The sequence below is a fragment of the Hemicordylus capensis genome, chromosome 5 (genome assembly GCF_027244095.1).
Source record: "Hemicordylus capensis ecotype Gifberg chromosome 5, rHemCap1.1.pri, whole genome shotgun sequence".
Classification (NCBI taxonomy): Eukaryota; Metazoa; Chordata; class Lepidosauria; order Squamata; family Cordylidae; genus Hemicordylus; species Hemicordylus capensis.
This window is the reverse complement of record NC_069661.1, coordinates 118517937-118538395: the sequence shown is the minus strand read 5'-3', so window position 1 is coordinate 118538395 and position 20459 is coordinate 118517937. Positions and strand designations below refer to the sequence as shown.

Genomic DNA, 20459 nt, shown 5'->3' with positions numbered 1-20459 from the left:
TCAGACACAGGTTTCAGATCCTAGTCCGCTGGCCCCAGACATACCACAGTTTGTGTACAGGCTCAAGTTCAGATGCCATATGAAACCATGGCTTAGCTAAAGAAATACTGATTTCACATCTCTGAATCCAGGATCAACTGAGTAATGAATTACATGGAAGCTTGTTCTCCAACCATAGCCCATTGTTCGCAGTAGTAAACAATAAAAACTCTTATCGGCAATCAGTTTTTAACAGTAATCGTATTCTGAATTGGGCAAAGACTGTCAGCATGCTTATCACGTGTATCTCAGCTGTGCAGTCTCCTGCAAAAGACAATGAGAGTCAGAGTATCTTTGGTTGGGGCTGTGAGGGATTATAAGGAGAAGGTCTTTCCTTAGATTGGTAGTTCTGCTTGAAGCCTGTTGGGAAGACTGGGAGAGAGTGCCAGGGACCTAAATAGCTTAGGTTTAAAGCAGCGGCCTCCACCTTCAGAGGTTAGATGGCTATCAAAGAGTGTGGTCTTTTCTGTGGTGGTGCTGATTAGGGAGTAAAAATTACTCCCTAGGCATGTTTACATAGGGCCATCTTTGATACTTGAAGACACTGGGCAAAGTCCATCCTGCTCTTCTGGGCTTTTAATAGCTTGACTGCTGTTCCAGGCATCGTTTTAGTTCTGTACTTATTTTATTTTTTAACTGCTGCTTCACTTATTATAGTTTGATGTTTTGTGATACACTTTTTGTTAGCCTTGAGGCGGATATGAAAAGCAGGATATAAATTCCTAAAACAAAGACTTCTCTTTTTTCACCAAGCTCAATAGAGGGGAGCGCATGTGAGAGTCAGACAAGGTTGAGTGCTCGTGTCTGATGCTAACTCAGTTTTTTAGCAAATTGGCATGTTAAACAAGACACAAAAATAAGCATGAGAAGTCCTCAGACTTACAACACAATTGGTTCCTGAAAATTGTGTCTTAACTCAGAACTGATTTTCCACAAGAAACAACATTATAAATGGAGGGTTGGCTCCTGAACAAGACAGAAAGTGAAAAGAATTTTATTTGCTGCCATCAAAGAAGATGGTGTGTCAATCACCGACCTGCAGAAGAAAAATTCATGATAGAGAATTAAAGGTTGCTCACCCCTGCCACCCACTCCCTTCCTGGCTCTCTCACTTTTCCATGGAGCTTGCTTTCATCTCCTCCTCGGCAACAGAGAGAGAGAAGGAAGGTGGGCAGGCAAGAAGTGGTATGTGGGCTGGGATCAGGCCAGGCTCTCTCCCTTTTACCATCACAGCACAACAGCCACATAGGAACATAGCAAGCTGCCATATACCGAGTCAGACCATTAGTCTATCTAGCTCAGAATTGTCTACACAGACTGACTGTGGCTTCTCCAAGGTTGCGGGCAGGAATCTCTCTCAGCCCTATCTTGGAGATGCCAGGGAGGGAACTTGGAACCTAGATGCTCTTCCAAGAGCAGCTCCATCCCCCAAGGGGAATATCTTACAGTGCTCATACATGTAGTCTCCCATTCATACGCAAACAGGGTGGACCATGCTTAGCTAAAGGGACAAGTCATGCTTGCTACCACAAGATCTGCCTTGGCTCCTTCTCCAGGAGCGGGGGGGGGGGCCAACATCTTGAATGGGCAAGTCAATCAATCCCTTCGCAGCCTCAGACACAGCAACAGCTACCACCAGGACTGCCAGTCCCATTGACAATGTGAGCCTGAGCCACCATTATTGCCTCCTTTTCTTCTGGCCCCCACATACCATCTATTTATATACTGCCCCATATAAAATCTCAAGGTGGTTTACAACCTAAAAAACAAACAACTAAAACCCAAAATCATATAAAGCAGATTAAAACTACTGTAAATAAAACTCTAACACATCATAAACTAAAAGCCAATTATTTATTTAATGCATCTATCTATCTATCTATCAGTGAGTGTTATGAAGTTGAAAGAAAGCGGCAATTAACCAACACCTTAACTCAGAGCATCTTAACTTTAATAATTTTATTTATAAAGCCGGCCCATAAATTGTTCTCTGAGAGGCTAAGAGAGATACTAACTCTGTCTTAAGTCAAGGACTGCCTATAGTAGAAGCACAAGTTTGCATCAGAAAAAAGCTTATATCAAACAAGTTAAACTTAAAATAAATCCAGCTAGTAAAAAAATATTAATGTATACAAATTAAATACCCAAGTCCCTTTAAAAGCACAGTTTGTTTGCTATAAGATCTCCAAGCCTAGAACTTAATAATAGGGATTCCTCTGGTCAGTTCATAGTCATTGTTTTAACCTTACAGCTTGCATAGCTTTTGTTTAATCTTGCATCCTTTTTAGATTTACTGATTCTATAGATTTATAGAGTTTATAAGCCTTTGTTTAATCTTCTAGCTTTATCTATTTTTATAGATTCTCTCTTTTAGATTATAGATTCTCATTTTACAGCTTTTACCCTACTGCTTTTAATAATGGCTAATTTTATAGCTTCTAGGTCTGTTTTTACCTTATGATGGTCAAACACTGAAATAAATATATTGATTGAATAATAGGGATTCAAAGCATCTGCTCCTGCTCCTCACATCTTCCCATGACTTGTCAGAATAATTCAGTATTTTGTAATGTGGTTTATGTGAAATGAATAAGTATCGCATCAAATAATGTTTAAGGAAGCCATGACTTGCTAACATCTGGCAAACCAGAATCAGAAGCCACAACTTGGATTTCAAACTATGGTTGTGTCAACTATGGTCTGGTGTAATGTCTAAACTGGCAAATCATAGTTTACAGCATGCCATCGTTACAGCCATTGTTTCTCCTTCATAGGCTACTGCACTATGAAGACGAAAATGAACTTATGAAGCCGAATGCTGAAACAACAACAAAATGAAGTGGACAAGCAACTCTAAACTATGGTTGCATCTCTAAACTATGGTTCAGAAACTCATAGAGAGGAGAGGAGAGGAGAGCTAGTCTTGTGGTAGTAAGCATGACTTGTCCCCATAGCTAAGCAAGGTCTGCCCTGGTTGCATCTGAATGGGAGACTTGATGTGTGAGCACTGCAAGATATTCCCCTCAGGGGATGAAACCGCTCTGGGAAGAGCAGAAGGTTTTCAAGTTCCCTCCCTGGCTTCTCCAAGATAGGGCTGAGAGAGATTCCTGCCTGCAACCTTGGAGAAGCTGCTGCCAATCTGTGAAGACAATACTGAGCTAGATAGACCAATGGTCTGACTCAGTATACAGCAGTTTCCGATGTTCCTATGTTCCTATATCACCCATAGTTTGGAACTGTGTGCATCAGCTTGTGCTGCCCCTCCTTAGGAGCTCTTCTGATGGAGGCCAGGCCACCCAGTACAAGAGGTGGCAGATTTGGCCTCCACTACAAGTTTGTGACCAGAGTCTACTTTTGGCCCCCTTCGGACATAATGCAAAACCGGAGGTAAACATGGCAGGGGTTTGACTTTGTGGTCATCCAAATGCATGAAGCCATGGTTTCATCACGCAACCGCAGCTCTCCCTTCGCCTCCAAACCTGAAATTTAACTTTCGGTTTGAAGTGAGTTTTGCAGCCAAAACCTCAGGCTCCAAAAAGCCATTGTTTTGTCCAAATTCTGCCACCACCGCCACCACCTGGGTTTTGTGCTCCAGCTCCTCCCAAATCCATAGAGAGGGCAGTTCAGAGCAGCCCAGAAATGGGTCAGCTCTATGCTGGCCGCGTTTCTCACCGGCTGCCTCTAAGGTTCTGGTGCCCTGCCCTCCACCATCACCGCATTGCTCTTGCCGGTGTTTGGCAAAAGAGATGCCGTCTCCCTAAAGGGAAAGAAGCACATTGGAGAAAGCCTGCTTTCTCCTGTGTCTTATGGGGCCCCTTTTTCTATCCACACAAACAGGATGGGACAACAAGAAAGAGACAGCAAGAGAGGTCTCCAGCAATTCAGGGCTGCCGAGATTTGTGCAAAGACACGTGAACTCCAGCAACACCAGAAATTGAACAACTAGGTTGTTTCCCCACAAAGGGTAAACATGCCAGGCCGCTGGGGGAGCAATACCATGGCAATTATCAGAAATATCAATGCACCAACCCCATGCACAGCAGGTTCCCATCAATGTTATATCTGGAATAAACCTGCGGACACCCCAGCCATGGCAACCTTCCTGTCCAGTCAATTAAAGAGACAACACATAGCCCCACAAATCTGGTGTGTGTCTGTCCATTGTACTGAATTTCTTGAGCAACCTGCAACATACACCTTGGCGTGTTGCAGAGCCTTTACTTACAATTACCATACAAATTGTTTTGACAGCTTCCATCCAAGGAAGGAAAAGGGGCACGCACACAAGGAACCCTTTCATTAATAACACACCTGATGTAGTGCAGTTGCTCAGCTAGGCATCCTTTCAAAGGTGTTGCATGTGCTGTCTGGTTGGGCAGCAGGGCACTGATTTCCCTGGATTCCTGCACAGTATTTGTATTTTTAAGGGTTTCCATGGACAGTACTGCTCCCTCCAATTGTATAGAGAGGTGCCCTCAACTGTACATATATTTGTATATATCTACATGTTCAGCCTCGGCCCCCCAGCTTGGAGGCAACCCAGACTGTTATGTGTAATGGCAAAGGAAGACCTACCATGAATGGGATAACTCCTAAGTTTGGGCTAAAAGAAAGCCCTTTGTTTTTTCAGTGGTCCTGTTCCAGTTTTTGTACCATTTTGTAGGGGAAGGAGGACCCAGCCCCTTCCCCTGGAGTGCAAGCATGCAGTCACAGCCATACCTCATGAGCAGAGCAGTCCAATGGGACTAAAGAAATGAGTTCAAGAGCCTTGTGAGATGACAGAACATGCAATAGATGCTTATTTCCTTCTCCCAAGGACCACTCTCTCATGGGTATGCCTGCCCATGGAGACACGCATACGGGCCGGAGGGCTATTGCCGGGCTATTACAGCCCAGTTGCCAATTCCATGCAAGCCCCAGGGAATGGTCCCTCAGCAATCTCTTTCCCACTCCCAGCAACTGCTGTGAACCAAGAGTGTAAGTGCTCCTCTGACAGTCTGATCTCCCTGTAGCACATATCCATGCTTCCCCTCCCCCCTGCATGGACACCTGGCTAGTCAGGGATCGTTCTAATCCACAGTTGCTCTGCCCTGGGATGCCCCATGGCAGCTGATTTACATGTACCGCAACAATGGTCTCAACCTGGCCTGTTTAGCTCTGGACATAGAATCCATCCCCAGTCTTTCCTAACTCTGCCCACCCAAAACTGTTCAGACACACTAAACGGATCAGACTCCTTGGAAGTCTGGAAGGGTTGAGTGGAGAGGGGAGGGTACAGAGTAAGAGTTCTATTATTAACCAGAGATACCGGGAGTCCCACATCAGCAGGGTCCCCTATAGTTGGAAGGCCTGCCTCATGAGTGTGCAGTCCAACCGAGAACTGAAGCACAGGTTCCCCTGTTTTTCTCTGGTGGACTGCACCTCTCACAAGAGGGGGTAATCCCTGGCAAGGAGGCAAGAGTGTATTGTGGCTTCCAGGATTGCTTGGACCGGGTCTGCGAATCCAAGAGCATCCTTTGTCACAATGGACCAAACCCTAGGATCCTTTGCCTACCCTTGTATACATACCGGTATTCCCTCCTAGGAAGTCATCATCATGATCTCTTCCTGGAGTTACAGAAAACTAGTGCCCCTTTGCCATTCCCCAGTATCAATAATTGTGCTTGGGTGAAACTGCATAGCTCTTGCAATGTCAGTGATACAAGTGGTGTGAGGAAGGGGTTAAAATGTCTTTTCCCTGCCGAGGGTGGGCAATCGAAGCTGAAAAGGCATTATTGCACTGGGCACATCCCTCAAAGATCATGGCCAATGGTTGCCGCTTTACTGATGTCCCAACGCCTTGCCTGCAGTCTGACAATCCATGCAGTACACAGCTTGCTGGGATGCAGCCTCAGTGGACCAGGAAGAGGGAGGGTTCCCTCTGCTTTGAAGATAGGGGTTGGAAAAACCACAGTTGAATGATAGTCCATCGGATGATTCACGGCTTCAGGGATTAAGCTTAGGTTAGTCTACCCAAGGTTTCACATTATGCTCAAACAGGCCCTTTACCACATAAGTGAATGGTGGCAATTACTCCTACAGGATAAAAGTAAATGGATGCATCTGAATACCCCCTGGACTGGGCTAAGCCAATCTCAACAACTCACAAGTCTCATTTCTTGGAAGAGAAGGCACTTGCCAACTACTTGCCAACTGGCACTTGCCAACCTGGTCCTACAGATTTTAGTGGGAGCCATTTTGAATCACTCTGCCTGGCCACACCCCTTCATCTACATAGCCCTGTTTTTAGTTCTGTTTCTTGGTCATTCTAGAATGCACAGAATCCAGGAACTGGCTTTTATTTTGAAAAAAAGGACTATTAAAAATCTGTGAAATTTCATGAGCGGGTTGAGCATTCTGAAGGAGAGGCTGGAAGGGTCACCATTCACCAACCCTTATCCTTATACCTACTCAGCACCCCTTCTTTACCTAAATTGTTTTCTCTCTGACCTTTACAAGTGCCTAGGTGGGGAAAAGAACTAAGTGCCTGAAACTTCATCACCCTAGCAACTGCCCTCTTTCAAACCAGTTCTCAGTAGTCTCTCTCTTTGACTGACTCCAGAGACAGAATGTCAGGAACTGCTTATAAAATTCCCATGCATCAACACAGCACAGATAACAGATGCTATGTTATAGCCAGTAAAGCGGCCCTTCTTTAATATCTAATATTGTTATTAAATACACCACCAAATACTGAGGTATTGTATAAGAGTGAAAAGAGGCAAGGCCCTGCCCATAAACATATAGTACAAATCATTTTCAAATGAAATTCAAGCTTCATTATGTTAAAAAAAAAATTATCCACCCCAAAGCATTCAGCACCAAATCTCTGCACAAAGCAATTCTGAGCTTTATACAACTCCATTTAATTTCTTATATAAACAGGCATACAATGCTACTTACTCAGCCACTCCAACTACTTGGATAACAAGGTTTTCGAGGCATGAAAAGAGTGTATTCTGTTATCAAGTCTCAAGATCAATCTGTAAGAAAAATAAAAAATAGTTATTTTTCCTCGCACACGTGACCACACAAAAGAATCAATATTTAAAACTGGAGATGAACATTACTTCAGTTTCATGCTCAATAAACATGAAGGGAGAAAGTTGGTTGTGTAAATATTGCTGCTTAAATTTGTAAAATATTTAAAGCCCTATTCAATATTATGCTTGATGCGCATATGATCTGTGTACACATATACAATTATTCACACATTCTATTCAATGCATGTACAGTAGTACACTTGCCTGCATCCTGCATTTGAGGGGGCCTATGCCCTGGTTCACTTTTAAAATAAGTGCAAGCACAGTCTTTCATACAAACACACAAGTACATGTGTACAGACACTTGTATGTCAGTCAGGTAATTACAATCTTTGACCACATATAACCACCAAGTTACAAACTATCAGATATACAATGCAATGTCTGAATGAGGCTTTATAGATTCAGTGTCTCTACACTTTGCAGCCGAAGTATGCAGTTTTGAATGAGACTTGCATGTTCCTTCAACTTCCATTTACGATTGCCCTCATCTTTTAACATCTACTACAATAAGTGTTTCTGCGTTCCACTATTTGCTATACAAACTGCTAACAGCACTTCTCTGTTACTTATTTCTAGGCACACAACATATTTGATCCACACCAGCAGGCATTAATTGACTTTCAGTAGGTTTTATAACATGACAAATATTATAGTTTTACAAATTGCAAATGGTGATGCAACTTAACAGCTGCAGAATCACACCAGGTTTTTCTAGTAGTTTCATGAAATGCATATAGATTTGCTTATTTCCTATCAAATATACCAATAATCATAGGAACACAGAGAGCTGCCTTATACCATGTCAGCTCATTCATCTATCTAGCTCAGTGTTGTCTATTCTGATTGGCAGTGGTTTCTCTAAGGTTTAGGGCAGGAGTCTTTCCCAGAGCTACCTAGAGATGCCAAGAACTGAAGCTGGAACCCTCTGCTTGCAAAGTAGTTGCTCTACCCCTGAGATGCAATCCAACTCCCAAAAGGTGGTAAACATGGGTCCCCCATCCAAACACTAACCACACCTAAAGCTCCTAAGCTTCAGCATCGTGGCTGTATTGTGTGCCCTGAGACCATGTTCTGGGACCCATTTAACTATCCAAGTTTGCTTTAAGTTTGGAAGTAATATGAGACCATTTAAAAATACAGTGGCAGTTTCAACAAACTTGCAGAGAGGTGGCTGTGGCTCCCTAGGTGAGCAGAATTATGAACATTCATCAAATAAGAGTAAACATAATTTTTCAAAGCCCAGAACAAAGCCCTGTAAGCTTATAGGACCTTAAGGATTATGAAAGGCAGAGGGATAAGAATATACTAAAACTAAACAAAAAAAAAAAGGACATCTTTTAAAAGTGAAATGTATGTGAAAGTGGGGCAGGTTCCAAAGCATGTCAAGGAATAATTGCTGACGTTTTTATACTGCTCTTCCTCCAAGAACATTAAAGTGACGTACCTAGTCTCCCTCCATTACCACACCTCAATTTTAACCCAACAACCTTAAGAGCACAGTGCTTTGTGGATGAATGGGGATTTGAGCCAGAATCTCTACAGCCCAAGTTCACTATGGCACATTGGCTATCCTCTATAATAAGATCCCTCAGTGTGCGCCCGTGTCCTTGTCTGCGCCCGTGTCTCCCTCGGCCGTTCTGGGAATAAGGAAAGGCAAGAGGGAGTGGGGCAGAGGGAGGGGGAAGGGAAGGGCAAGAGGGAGTGGGGAGGGCAGGAGGGACTGGGGCAGGAGGCTGACAGGGAGGGGTGTGGGGCAGAAGGGAGGGAGCGAGAGTGGGGCAGGAGAGAGAAGGGAACAGCCAGCCCCAAAGAATGAGCCCGTTAATATAACGGGCTAAAGAGGAGTGGGGCAGGGGGAGGGGCAAGAGGGAGTGGGCCAGGGGGGAGGGGGAGGGGCAAGAGGGAGTGGGCCAGGGGGGAGGGGGAAAGGGCAAGAGGGAGTGGGCCAGGGGGGAGGGGGAAAGGGCAAGAGGGAGTGGGGTGAGGGGGAATGGCAATAGGGGGAGTGGGAAGGACAAGAGGGAGTGGGGCAGGGGGAGGGCAAGGGAAGGGAAGGGCAAGAGGGAGTGGGGCAGGGGGAGGGCAGGAGGGACTGGGGCAGGAGGCTGACAGGGAGGGGAGGGTGAGAGAAAGGGGTGGGAGAGAGGGGAAGAGAGGCAAGAGTGTGGGGCAGAAGGGAGGGAGGGAGAGTGGGGCAGTACTCTCAGAAAAGGGCCCCCACTCTCAGCCAGAGGAGGCGGTGGGCCCGGCTGGGTGGAGGAGGACGCGGTGTGGCCGAGGCTGCGGCAGAGCCGCGGCCTCAGCCAGAGGAGGCAGAGTTAGCTGGCCCCAAAGGTCTACTAGTGCCCGTTATTTTAACGGGCTTAAAGTGACTAGTAATCAGCATAAAATGGTACCCTTCCTCAGATCTTCTTCAGTGCATGCACACAGCACGTGGAGAGCAAGTGGACTACACCTCCTGGCCCGGAAGCCTGCGCATCTCTGGCCCTCTGCCCCCGAAATCCACTGAGCAGATTAGCAACAGGAGCCTCTCTGCATAGGCCCTTCATGTCAGCAGAAAACGGTTCATGCATGTGCCAGTGATCCACTCAATGCACAGATGTAGCCACTTTCAGGGACTGATCCACTCTGTGAGCAAAGAACTAATCAGAGAACAGATAGCTAGTGGTAGCCTCCTAGCATAGTAGTAACATCAGGCCTGCACAACATAAGGCCCGGGGACCGAATCCGGCCCGCAGGGACTTTTTTGCTGGCCCCAGGGGCGGCCCAAAGTATTGTGGTGCCTGAGGTAAGATGCAATATGCCACCTTGCCCCATGGACCTGGTGGGGATCAGCCCCCTTTCAAAATTGATATTTGCAAATGCTGAAAGTGCATGGGGGACAGGGAAGAGGAAAGGTTGCCAGGAGTCTACTCTTATGTTCTCACGCTATGGGCAACTAATAATTGCTTTCATTAATATTTTAATGAGTACTTAATAATTGCTTTTATTAATATTTTTAATAATTATTAATGTGCTGAATATTTGCCTCGGCCCCTGCATACCAAGTCATGTTTGGTTCCAGCCCACCAGGGTCTTTGACTTGTGTGCCCCTGAGTAACATAAATGCAAAATCCACCAACCACCACCACCCAGAGTTTCTCATATAGGGCAATACTGATGAGGCAATGCATTTTTTAAAAACAACCAAAAAACCACACATACACTAGTGGTGTTGTTTTTTAAAATTCCACTAGTCAGTAATTTGAAGAGTTAGGAGTCTGGAACCTCACTTTATCATTGTGTGTACCTCCTCTAATCCAATTGCAGATAAGGACCATCTTACTTTTTAAGCCAGCAAATAAAAGGTAGGAACTCATAGCTAGCAAAACCTCTCATAAACCTGCCTAAGATTCATGCAACTGAAGCCTGTCACCACAGGAGGCGAAGGGAGCATATTTAACCTTATGAACAAAACTTCAGAGACTTGGATCCATAGTAGCAAAACCATGAACAACAGCACTTGATAATTTCCCAGCTGAGTACTCAAGTGCTAGTGGAGATCACTTTGGGAGAAAGGTTAACACAACAACAGTTAGGACAGACGACAATTCAAAAACAGCTTTCAGGACACCTTGAGGTAAATCAGAACCCAATCTTTATAAACTGGGAACTGCACCATAATTGGCTTTATTAAAGCACAGCAAGTGTCAACAGAGAGTGATCGTCCTAGAATTAACTCCAGAAGCAAGATTTACCCACCTCCAAGCTGGCAGCTGGTTTGCATTTCAGTCAGCTACCAAAATGCCTGGATTATAATTTTGCTAATTGGAATAAAGTCACAGTTGCTCAGTTATTATTTATAAGTACTCCCCATGAGGGCAGTGTGCAGCAAGACATGAAACATTATTAAGCAAAGTAATACCATCCACAGAAAAATTTCAAAGTGTATGCAAACCAAGGGAGAGCTTCCGATTCACGTTGGAAGCAAGGGCTGGGGTAGGGAAAAGAGCAAAACTGAGGATGAAACAGGCTCCCGAGGAGGACTGTGTGCATAATTCTTCCTGTTATTCTAGGCCTTTAAATAACCCCTCACCTACAGTGAATAAGAACTACCTTCAAATGGCCAGGCAGGCAAGAAAGCTGGTACTTTTTCTCAAGCAAAAATGACAGATATATATGGGCAGGCAAACTAGGGAACAGAAAAGTTGTGAACTAGTAACTTTTGTGTATTTGAAAGTCTGTATTCTTCCTGCAAGGTAATTTAGAAAAGCAATTTTCCAGTTTCAATAAGGAGTCATGAAGGAGTTACATGGACCATATTTTACTCCTGGGGCCTGACTGCTGAAAAGAGGATGCTGGGTGCTACAACCCACATCATTTCTCCAAATTATCTGAAAAGGTATGGGGAGAGACATATATCCAGAACTTCAGTAGAGTCATAATTAAAGCAAATATGGCAATTTTCTTCACATTCAAGCCACTCTAGAACTGGTCAAATGTTTGCTGCACAAAATTAGCCGTCTCTGCCCCCATCCCCGCAAAATGGTTAGGCTCTATTATGAATGGCACTGTCAAGCAACAAGAACTTCACAGTTATAGCAATAGCAATAGCACTTACATTTATATACCGCTTTATAGCCGGAGCTCTCTAAGCAGTTTACAATGATTTAGCATATTGCCCCCAACATTCTGGGTACTCATTTTACCGACCTCGGAAGGATGGAAGGCTTGAGCCCCTGGTCAGGATCGAACTTGTGACCTTCTGGTTACAGGGTGGCAGTTTTACCACTGCGCCACCAGGGGCTCATGCATATGATGGCATACATATGCTCAGATGTACCATTTATTTTATTTATTTGTTTGATTTTTAGACCGCCCTTACAAAATAGCTCAGGGCAGTTCACAAACATCATAAAACAGTTAAGATTACAAACAAATATTAACGTTACATATTACATACTTTTTACATGCCAAAATCCAAGAAAGAAAGAAACATAGCATGGAATGCCTCGTTTCTTACAACGGCAGGGATTGCCTTCTCCATAAGAATTATGCACTGAGCAACTGCTTTATCCAATTTTGGCAAGAGTGCCACAAATCAGGTAGTGACAGTTCAACCTGCAGACAGTAAATTGGTCACTCCCAAGTGAAGGGAGATATACTGACACAGGCACATTCAGTATTACTAGTATACTGCACCTTATGGACAAAAACAGGTCCTGACCCACAATCCCAAAGGGGATGCTGAGGTTGGATAACACACATGTGATTCAAAAAGCCATAGAGGAGATCGTAACATGTAGATTACCCCTGAACAGTCAGCAGCATGTCAACTACTACCTCACATTTTTCACAATAATGTTTCTAAAGCCTATTAGCCATCATTACAGAATAAATGTTCACACCATCACTTAGACATCAGCATAGTGCTTAAGCAACCTTTTTGTTTATAGAGTTAAGGTGGGTTAAGATCAGAAAAGCATGGACTGCTCCCCCTCAAGCATGGAAGTCTCCAAGAAAGTGCCAATTCAACAGTCCAAAATAAAAGACATAGGCTAACTTGGAGGTTGTGAGAACACTCCAATAAACATGAATTTTACAAGGACCCAGAAGACACAACCCTTTTGTACATATGTTTTTTCTAGCAAACTAGAGACCGAAACGTTATACCTTGCATATGGGGTTGTGATCTTTTCTTTTTTAACATTTTATATCCTGCTCTTCCTCCAAGGAGCCCAGAGCAGTGTACTACATCCTTAAGTTTCGTGTCACAACCTCCCTGTGAAGTAGGTTAGGCTGAGAGAGAAGTGACTGGCCCAGAGTCACCCAGCAAGTTTCATGGCTGAATGGGGATTTGAACTCAGGTCTCCGGCATCCTAGTCCAGCAGTCTGACCACTACACCACACTGGCTTTCTTGAGAAATGCTGTGTTCTATCCTATGTTAGTTATTGTTAGAGCATATACTTTTCATGCACAAGGTAACACTTGCAACATTCATTAGAACAGAGGCAGGTAACCTTCACTCTCCAGCTGTTGTTGAACTACAACTCCCATCATCCCCAGTCACAATGGGAGCTGTAGCTCAACAACAGCTGAGGAGCCAAGGTTGCCTGCCTATGCATTAGAAGGTAGAACTTCTAGTTTCATGGCGCAGCAGCATCTAGCAACTGCAGCCTGTTCAAGCCAGGAACCATTGTTGAAGAAGTATAGTTTACAAGCAACACATAAACCAGGATATGAGAAGAGAGTCCAGTGGTGGCTCAAGACCTCTGTCTGCCTGAGGCAGGGCTTCAAATGCCACCCACCGCATGCACCCTTCGTCCCCATTTCTTTTTTTCTCAAAGCAAGGACTCGGAAAACATCTTTCTGCCTCACCCATGCCCCAATAATCTGCTGCCTGAAGCAACTGCCTCGCCTCATGGACAGAGTCAGTTTTGCATCCTGGTTTAATCAGGTTTTGTAAACCAAGTTCAACAGCAGCTCCCGATTCAGACAAGACACACAGCTGTGTGGGTAGGATTCCGCAGCACACAAGTTCAGGAGCTAAGGAGAAAGAGGAAAGCACACCCTCAAAAGGTTTAGGAGCCACATTCATACCCCTAAAAGCCACAGCTTCATGGGAGGAAGCCCAGCATGTGAAATGGCCCCAAACGACCTCAGGAAGCTGCTTCCAAACAATTGCAATAGACTCACTAGCTGTTGGGTACCGGTCCGTGAGGGTACTGGTCCATCACGTGTAGAGAGACTGGGCCTGGGATCCACAGAGCCTGGGCGAGCTCTAAGGAGCTCATTTCTAGGCAGGCAGCCCTCCTGGATAACATTCGGTTAGCTTCCTCAAATGAACATTATCCACCAATGAGGGCTGCCTGGAAATGAACTCCGGAGAGTTCCCAGTGGTGGCCCCTAACGGCCCAAAATTGTTTTGGGGGAGCCTGGGGTTGGGGTGGTGGGTGACCCTTTACTAACTGTTGCTCCGAAAAACTGCACATGAAGAATGTACCAGTCCATGACTCCAAATACATTGAGAAACACTGCACTAGAAGGCATAATGTGTACTTAATAAGCATTTTCCGTTTATCCAGTGCCCTCACTCCTCAGTTTTAATTCCAACTCAAGATATTTATTTATTTCATTTATATCTCGCTCTTCCTCCAGGGAGCCCAGAATGGTGTACATGGTTATAATTATCCTCATAACAACCCTGTGAGGTAGGTTAGGCGGAGAAATACATAACTGGCCCGGAGTCACCCAGTGAGTTTCATGGCTGAATGGGGATTTGAACTCGGGTCTCCCTGGTCCTAATCCAACACTCTAACCACTATACAACATTATTGGTATATGATGAGGTTATGAGAGCAGATACTCCATCTGAAACCAAATGCCTCCTGGTGGTTTTTCATGGAGAGAGAGTCAAACTAGCACCCTACTAACCTTATCTCCAGCTAATAGGCTTAAACCACTAATTAACCTAAACCAGCCTTACAGCTTGCTCACTAATTCCTTGTGAGACTCCGGGCAAAAAGTCTCCCCAATAAAACAGAGACGAGTGTATAAAAAGGGTGATGGGTAATAATTCTGGGGATTGGTATACAAAGGTTGACCTAAACCCTAGGGCCCAGGGAGAAGCAGTTTCTTTCCAAAATTATAAAATGCAGATGCCCCTATGAGTTCTCAGCCCGATACAGATATGAATCTAGAAGGCAAGGGAAAGGAGTAAACAATCAAGTCCCCTGGTCAGCTTTACCATACACAGACAAAACCACAGGCTTTTAACACCAAGTGGATTTTCCAAAATCCACTTTGCACTTATCCAACACCACATATGTATCACAACCTCAAACTAACTCTTCACAGCAAATTCTCTTGGATTCCATACTCCTAGTCGCTAGCTAGGGTGGATTACAATCCTCAAAAAGCCCTATAAAAGCATCCACTGAAAAATGGTACAATTCCCTTCTCTGTCACCCAGTTGAAAAGGGTGGCTGACGTTTTTGTATGCACTCCATGAAACTGGTCACCAAGACTAGAGCACCGGGTTGCAACTTGGGAGATCAGTTCCACCGCCGTGCTTTTGACCATAAGAGGGATCCCTTGAACTCAACACCGCCACTAATCTCTCTATACTACCCTTTCGCCATTCTACCTGTGCCATATAAGACAGCATTCCTGGGCACGCATGCTTACTTGAGCAGAAGGCTCCATAGAGCTCAGCGGGTTTTAAGCAACTCTAGAATCGGGCTACACTCGTGTGCACACTTACTTGGGAATTGGCGCCTATACTAGGACTTCTTCCTCCCAAGCAAAAGGCGCACAAGAGCGGGTTGTGTGGACGAGAGAAGCGAGCGAAGGCTTCACGACCACAGGCAGCCTGACCCTTCCTCAGGTGTAAGTCGCACCAGTGTGCTCAACGGGGGTGTCTTCCCCAGAAAGCGTGCACACGATGTCAGTCCGATCCAGTTTACTCTGGAGCAAATCCCGCCGAGTTGTTCTATGGGACTTGCTCCTACGTTCAGTCTTAAGAGCGAACCCTCCTCCGGCAAAGTCCCGATTCCTTTAACCAAACAGAACATACTAACCTCCCGCCCCGTGATAGCCCCAAACCCCTCCTGAGCAGCCCGCCCCACCCGCCGTCCCACCAGGCAGGCAGCGAGCCGCACTTAGCGCGCATCCTCCAGCGCCGCCGAGGCGAGCTTGCATCTCAGTTCCCCAGTCGGCACACGGAACCCGAATCGAAGGAGGCAGAGGCGGCGGCACTCACCCAGGCACACCCCCGCCCTTCCGCCGCGATGCTCCCACAACCGAACCTCGCATTTGTAGGGATCGCTTCGCCGCAGCCGCTTTCCCTCGCTCCGCTCAGCGCGCGCTGCTTCGATCAGCTTTCGGGCCACCTCCCCCACCGCCGCGCACGCGCACTCACGCTGGTTCGCCTGCCCTCTACTCGTTACTTATTCAGAGCGGGCTCTGCCTGCTGGAACGGGGAGCGCGCCTGGAGAAAGTGGGTGGGTCGTGCAGGGAGGAGAGCAGCCTGGGCACCTGCCCGGGAAACCGCGGCGTCGCGAGGCTTGTAAAGCTTAACGTCCAGAGAGCAGTCCGAGCCCTATGCACACCTACTTGGAAGTAAAGCCACGGTGCTCGGTGAGGCTTCAGGTAAATGTGTGCTAAGGCAGGCCGTGTGTCTTCCAGGGCAGCTTGAGCCGCAGTGCTTCTCATGTTAGCATTGGGCAAGAGGGTTTGTTAGCACTTTAAAGTGAAAAGAGAGACACTGCAAAGCATATAGGCTGTAGAAGGCAGCAACAGGATGTTTGATACAATCGATCCTAATATTGATTGATTGATATACCGTCCCTCCAAAAATGGCTCAGGGCGGTTTGCAACAATTAAAAACAATTAAAATCAATTAACAGTTAAAATCAAAACTAAATCAATTAAACAAAATCATTAAAAACATTAACATTAAAAACATTTTTAAAACCCCAAAATTAAACTATGAATCTAATTAAAAGCCTGGGTGAATAAATGCGTCTTCAGTGCCTTTTTAAAAGTTGCCAGAGATGTATTAAAGTGTAGCTAACACAGCCCACTCTTATGCAGAGTTGGGCATGCCTATCGGGGCCGACCCCACATTTCAGGGAGCTTCTACAAACTGCCTCCACGCTTAAAAGCTCTGGGCAGAGGTGGCCTCAGGGATCAGCAGTGGGCTCTTCTGAAGGCGAGGGGCAGCTGCCCATTTGCCCTGGCAGAATATGGCTATCTGAAGAGAAGCACAAAATGTGTCTCACTTTGGCACACACACTGGGCCACAGCCCATTGCCGTATATCCTTTCCCCATCCCAGGGTGCATGCTGCCTGCACACCCGCTACAGCAACTGGCTTTGTCTCTTTCCACAAGTGTCAACTCAATGTGCAGCAGCTGTGAAAAAGGCAAATTCCATGCTAGGGATCATTAGAAAGGAGATTGAAAATAAAACGGCTAACATTATAATGCCCTTATACAAAACTATGGTGCGATAACACTTGGAATACTGCGAACAATTCTGGTCACCTTAAAAAGGTCACATCTTAAAAAGGACATTGTTGAACTGGAGAAGGTACAGAAGAGGGCAACCAAGATGATCAGGGGCCTAGAGCACCCTTCTTATGAGGCAAGACTACAACACCTGGGGCTTTTTAGTTTAGAAAAAAGATGACTGCGCAGAGACTTGATAAAGGTCTATAAAATCATGCATGGTGTGGAGAAGGTGGAGAGAGAGAAATTATTTTCCCTCTCACACAACACTAGAACCAGGGGTCACTCCATGAAATTGATTGCCAGGAGGTCTAGGACCAACAAACGGAAGTACTTTTTCACACAACACGTGATCCCCTTGTGGAACTCTGCCACAGGATGTGGTGACAGCCAACAACCTGGATGGCTTTAAGAGGGGTTTGGATGACTTCATGGAGGAGAGGTCTACCAATGGCTACTATTCGGAGGGCTGTGGGCCACCTCCAGCCTCAAGGGCAGGGTGCCTCTGAGTACCAGTTGCAGGGGAGTAATGGCAGGAGAGAGGGCACACCCCCAGCTCCTGTCTGTGGCTTCCAGCGGCATCTGGTGGGCCACTGTGCGAAACAGGATGCTGGACTAGATGGGCCTTGGGCATGATCCAGCAGGGCTGTTCTTATGTTAACAGGAAATAGCTGAAGCATCTCTCTCTTGCTCCCCAACATCACACTTGTCTTCTCCAGGCAGCCCCTCAAATCATTATTCTAGTTTTGGAATCAGAGTGACCGACTGACTTATCGTGTAGAGCAAACACAGCCAAGCAGAGGCCTGCCCTGCCATCTTTCTTTTCATGAGAGATCTTTGTGTAACTACTATGAAGAGACATATTTGTAGTTGGAGCATAGGAAGAGTCAGACCATTGGTCTAACTAGCTCAGTATTGTCTTCACAGACTGGCAGCGGCTCCTCCAAGGTTGCAAGCAGGAATCTCTTTCAGCCCTATCTTGTAGATGCCAGGGAGGGAACTTGAAACCTTCTGCTCTTCCCAGAGTGGCTTCATCCCCCAGGGGGAATATCTTACAGTGCACACACTTCTAGTCTCCCATTCATATGCAACCTGGACAGACCCTGCTTAGCTAAGGGGACAAGTCATGCTTGCTACCACAAGACCAGCTCTCCTCCTTCATCCACAGCCCATTGTCTGCAGTGTGTAGGTTTTAGATAATTTGTAAAGCCTGGTCTATATTTGCAGCAGAATAAGTTCAGAGATGGGGAAATGAATGGTATCATCTCTGACTTCAGGTAGACTATACTATTTTTGAATGTTAACCTGAGACCAGGCCTTGGAAAGGATATTTAGATGCTGTAATGTGTCTATACCTACAAAGATTAAAATTGTCCGGACAATGGATTTCTCCTGTGACTCTCCATGGATGTGAAAGCTGGACTTTGAAGAAGCAAGATCATAGAACAAATCAATCTAGAATTTTCACTTGAGGCACATGAGGCAAATGACCAGAATTTTCACTTGAGGCATCTGTATTTATTATTTCTCTTTGTAAACCGCCCTGAGCCATTTTTGGAAGGGTGGTATGGAAACCAAATAAATAAATAAATGACTAGGCTCAAATTATCATACTTTGGACATATTATGTGAAAACCCAGTTCCCTTGAAAAGTCCATAATGCTGGGGAAAGTTGAAGGAAAGAGAAGAAAAGGACAACAAGCAGCAAGGTGGATGGACTTGATTAAGACAGCAATGAATGCACCACTGAGAGACCTGAAAGGCCAAGTTGAAGACAGATAATCCTGGAGAGAATCTGTCTACATGGTCGCTAAGAGTCAACACTGACTTGACGGCACTTAATCAATCAACCTGGGACCAGTTCAGATGAACACTTATCCTACAGATGGTAAAACTGAGGCCTTGTCAATGACACACCCATCCTGATGGCACTGAGAAACACGTCTGTGTGTGTGAGGAGCGTTCATCAGAATAACCTTGTTACACACACTCCAAGGTTTTATAGCACATATAGAGTGGTGATTCCAATGAACATCCTTCACACATTATTAAAGGATGTAAATACCAGGAGCTTCCTGACTCATAGCTCACTCTTTGACATTGCACTACATCACACTCATCAAAGATGCTGATTTCACACTCCTGTCTCAAGTGGAGTAAATTCCTGGGTTCATGTCCTTGAATCAGACCAGATGATTGCTGTGACAAGCCCTTTCATCTCTCATTGGCCCACCATATCTTGTCCGCTGCTTCAACCCCAAATGCACTCAGATGAGGAGAGGGGAAGAGGGTTATAAATTATCTTTTTTCCCTCTTCCTTGTCATGTAAATCCCTCTGTTCATCTCTCATTGAAACCACACACATCGAAACCTCAGCAGTTTGGGTTCCTTTTCCTTAGTAGTCTTTTATTCCTTTATATCAGGCATAGCAAGCCACACAAGAAGGGAACAGCCACTTGCTAGGATGATCCAACTTCTCACGAGTCTTTTCTGTGCACAGGTATCAGTAGCAACAGAACCACTGATTGGTCCTCCATTCCCACCTGCCATGCCAAAGTGTGCAGGTTCATTGCTCCTGTCAGATGTTACCATATCTGGTGTTCCTGCCTTCTGTCTTCCCTAGTGACAGCATGTTAGCCAAAGAAATGCCACCTGAATGTGATTTGGGCAGCAATCCCAAGCAATACCCATTACTTGACCCAGCCCATTGCAAGAAGGGGTACTGTAGTGCACCTAATTTTCCTGCTCATCTGGTGCATCCTGCCTTCACCTATCCTGCACATTCATTCAGGAACAGATTGTGCTAAGATGGCCTACACTTAGGCCATAATAGCCAAGTTGATCCCCCAGAATAGAAACAATCCAGTAATCAACTATGTAATGTTGACCTACGCATGTGTGTGCATGATCTACTCTCCTGTGGGTATGTGGGACACACATAGGTACTGGAATCAGTATCTTGGGTGAGCAGGAAAAGCAGACACACTCCAGTGCCCCTCCAGACAATGAATTGGATAGAGCAAAAAACTTTAAAATGCTTCCTTGTTGTGCAGCCTTATAAAAATATTTTTTTTAAAACCAACTCTGCTTCTCCCCTCAGCCCATCACCACCAATCAGTGTCAATGCCTGGTAGGGATGTGCAAACTGATTCAGGTACAAATCGACTTGTACCCAAATCTAGCTGATTCGGGTGATTTGAAGACAAAACAAACCACCCCTGTGGTCCATTGGCTAGATTCGGGTACAAATCGAATTGTGCCTGATTTGATTTGAATAGATTAGAGATTCGGATCCCTCCTATTAATTCCCCCAGATTCCCAGCTTTTTTTTTTTTTTAAAGCTAAG

General features: G+C 45.4%; 1 protein-coding gene across 17 annotated transcripts in view; it reads right to left on the bottom strand.

Moving 5' to 3' along the window:
- Positions 1–16039, bottom strand: part of PROM1 (prominin 1) — a 129879-nt gene extending 113840 nt beyond the window's left edge. For 13 of the 17 annotated variants that reach the window (XR_008308221.1, XR_008308222.1, XM_053254114.1 and 10 more), the window contains exons 1-2: positions 15866–16024; positions 6982–7061 (exon numbers count right to left, since the gene is read on the bottom strand). The gene's annotated coding sequence lies outside the window, so the exon portion shown is untranslated. Of the gene's footprint in view, positions 1–6981; positions 7062–15367; positions 15676–15743 lie in introns of those variants that run through there. The other 4 variants (XM_053254110.1, XM_053254111.1, XM_053254113.1 and 1 more) reach the window with 4 other exon arrangements.
- Between the last annotated feature and the right edge of the window lie 4420 nt (positions 16040–20459).